Source organism: Lissotriton vulgaris, unplaced genomic scaffold, assembly GCF_964263255.1.
Source record: "Lissotriton vulgaris unplaced genomic scaffold, aLisVul1.2 SCAFFOLD_1567, whole genome shotgun sequence".
Taxonomy (NCBI): Eukaryota; Metazoa; Chordata; class Amphibia; order Caudata; family Salamandridae; genus Lissotriton; species Lissotriton vulgaris.
The window spans coordinates 185,312-189,077 of record NW_028244901.1 but is presented as its reverse complement, the minus strand read 5'-3'; positions in this window follow the sequence as shown (position 1 = coordinate 189,077).

The window sequence follows — 3,766 nt, the reverse complement described above, 5'->3', positions numbered from 1 at the left end:
GCAGTTAAACGCATGTATAGTTAGTAAATAGCGTATAGATGCAGATAGTAACTTACTGATGCAGATAATAGCGTATTAAGGCTTTCCATCAAATTGGGGCTTTCTATCATCTTTAAATGCAAAAAGTCAAATCTTTGGATTTTACATCATACTTAGAAAAATGGGGCAGAGAGAAAAAATATAGTAGAAAGAGGTAAAGTTGTTAGAGATATAAAGCCATATTTCTGTTCTTGTAACTGGTGTATCTCCTAAGGGTAGTCTACTTACGGGTTTACATATTGCCTACTAACTATTATCTAGTTGTTCCACATTGATTAATTTGTGAAATCCTATTAATAGAGACGACCTATTTTGTATTTGCTTCCGGTAAATACTTTTTCTGTTCAGTCTGAATTTACAAAATAACTCACCATTGTATGTAAGAAGAACTCGAAATCACTTAGATAGCTGTCATTTCTATGATACCAGGTTAAAAAAACAGTCGATATTCATCAGGCCTGATAGGTTGTAGTGAGAGAAACAGTTCGATATTATTTGTTTACTCATGGTTATTCTTTTTTTCAATCACTTAGTAATACATATTAGTACCATCATACTAACTTTCATTGACTGATTTATTTCCATATTCTTTTTTTGTGTTATAACCAGTTATCCTTTGTTCTATTCTTTTTTGTTTTATCACCTAGTTAAATTGGAAGCATTTTTTACCTGGAGTGGCTTCTTATATGTTATTCAGTCTTCAACAGTAACAACGAAGAATGAGGCACCTATAAAAACTCTTTATTTAGGCATGTGAAATCTACAAAGACAAAATTATATCTGTAGCTATTTCATCATATTGCTATATACTATTCTAAAGAGGAATACCTAATTGCATAAACGTGTTATAATATTTGCATATTAACGCGTTACCTCTTTCTGAAGATTTCACTGCTCACTTCTCATTCTTCGTGTAGGGGATACAAAAACACTTTTTTCTTTAAAATCAAAGTTCTATGATGGAAGAAATATTGGGACATGGAATCAAAATCTGGAAAAGCGTTTTCAAGTCAAGTTTTGAAGAATAAATTCCTGGTTTCTTACCGCCACGGACGATATTTTAGAAGTGAGGTCGTGTAAAATGCTGATACGGGAGAAAACGCTCAGGACGCCATGATAAGGCTGGATGTTACCCCTTCCACCTAGACCATAAGAGTCGATGTTAAATAATCTTTTTAGTTTGAAGATAGTTCTTTAAATAATTTTACAAGTAAGTAGCAGGCGATTTTCTTACCTTTTGGTATTACGCTATAAATATACAAAAGATGATCTTCTATTGTTGATTTTAAAATGTAAGACTACAGCAGATTAGCCGAGTCTTTCTTTTGGCGTATGGCTGGCAGTGGACACAAATCTTAAGCGTCAAGATGCGAAGACGTTAAGATGTGGGGACCTTCCCAAAGCGTGGGGTTTGAGAGATCTATGAGAGTAAAATAACCACCAATAGACATTATTTTAGTATTCTTAAGTTTTAGGGAAAGATAAAAAGAGTTATTCTCTCTTCCTGTTTGTCATGTATAAAGCGGTTGCCCGGTCTTGCAGCGCTTACCTCTAAGGATTCTCCTGCTCAAGTACTTCTGACGTCTGCTGGCTGGTTTGAAAAATCGAGGGATTTGTAAGCCAATTCTCCATTGGTATTTATAAAGAAGTGTTGTGATGTCATAATTTCAGACTCCTGCCCCTATTTAAAGGTAAAGCGTTTGAATGGTTGACCTATTCCCTCACCTCGTGTTAGGATTTATAGTGTGCTTATACTTGTTGTTTACAAACTAATACATGGATTACTCATACTCATGGTTTCCAAACAAGAATATTGATTCAGACACCTATTTAGTTTTTTTGTCTTTAATCTGCATTATATTCATAAAGAATATATTATATCTAACCTTATTGATTCAGACGTGTATACAATTTTCTTCTTTAGTCTGCATTATATTCATGTAGAGTATGTTCTATCTAACCTTATTTTCTTATGTTCTTTTATCTTGCTTATATACTACTGTCTATGATTTGGACTTGCTGCACAGCTGTTAAACACTCGATTTGCTGATTTGCTATACAGTTATTTATTTTTTAAGTTATGGCATTTTCCCAGGGCAATTCTTGGTTCAAACCATGTTCAAATGTGCCAAGGGTAAACATCCAAAAAACCTCCCTTTTTTTCCTTATTTTTTCACCTCCTTTATCGTTAGGTGTATGAATCTTTTCTAGAATACGCCACTTCAGTTCCTCGGGGGTGTGTCTGTGTTCCACAAAATGGTTTACTAGTGGCGCTGTCAGTTTCCTAGTTTTAATTGCTGACATGTGTTCAGTTAGTCAGATTTTTATGGCTCTTGCTGTCTCCCCTACATATCCCAGATAACAAGGGCATGTAATTAAATAGACAATATTCTGCGTACTGCATGTCCATAATTCTGTAGCTTTGATTTTGATGTTATTGATTGTCATGACTTCTCCAGTAAGAATACTGTTGCATGACTTGCAAGAGCAGCAGCGGGAGGTGCCTTTTACTGCATTTGTACTTTCAAATGACCTCTGTAGAAATGGTGGGTTCTCTGTTTTTTTGGAAAAACGGGAGCGGACAATTTGGTCCTTCAAATTTTTATTTCGCCTATGTGCATACATCGGTTTAGCTATCTTTTGTTGGTTGTTATTTAAGTTCAGTAAATGCCAGTTTGAATTGATTATTTGTCTGACAGTTGGGTCTAATGTTGAGTGTTTGGTAACACATAATAATTTGGGGTCTGTTTTCTGTTTTTGTGAGTTAAAGAGTGCATCTCGGTCATAGAACCTGGCTCTTTTGTAGGCATCTCTGACCAGGCGACGAGGGAATCCTCTGTGTTGAATTTTTGTTTCATGGTTTCAGATTGAATATCGAAATCTCCAAGGTTGGTGCAGTTGCGCCTGACCCTTAGAAACTGCGAAAAAGGGATACTGTCTTTTTGACATCTTGGGTGGTAGCTTGTAAAGTGCAGTAGTGTATTTCTTGCGGTGGGTTTTGTATATAGGTCCACTTCTAAGAGGCCTTCGTTGTTTCTGATGTAGATGTCTAAAAACTCCACTTTTGTTCTGCTGGTGTGGGCAGTGAATCGGAGATTCTCATCCGCCTGATTCAGCCACAGGAGGAATTCCTTTAAAGTCTGTTCCCCATTGGTCCATACAAAAAAGATATCCTCTATGTATCGGTACCAATGGGAAACAGACTCAAAAAAAGGGGCCACCTCATTAAAGATGTTCTTGGTCTCAAACAGAATCATATATATATTTGCTATTGAGGGGGCCATAGAGGCCCCCATACTGACTCCCTTTATTTGCAGGACCTCAAATTCAAAGAAGTTTTCCTTCATCACCAGTGTCAGGCATTCTTTGATAAAATTATTGGAGAAAGGGATCTGATGTTTATCGATGAACCACATTGTTGCTTCAATGGCTCCTGTTTGTGGGATGTTACTATAAAGTGACTCAATATCTAGAGTCACTAGAATATCCCTATGTTCATTGAAAAGTAAACTCTCAATTTTCTTTATAATGTCACCTGTATCTTTGACATATGATGGTGAAAGTGAGATGTAAGGGCGAAGTATGTTGTCTAAATGTTTAGAGATTGCTTCCAGGGGCGTGCCTATTGTTGATACAATCGGACGGTAGGGGGGTCTTCTTGATTTTTATGGATTTTTGGTAATCCATAGATACAGGATACCTTTTTATCTGATGAATTTAAAAATTC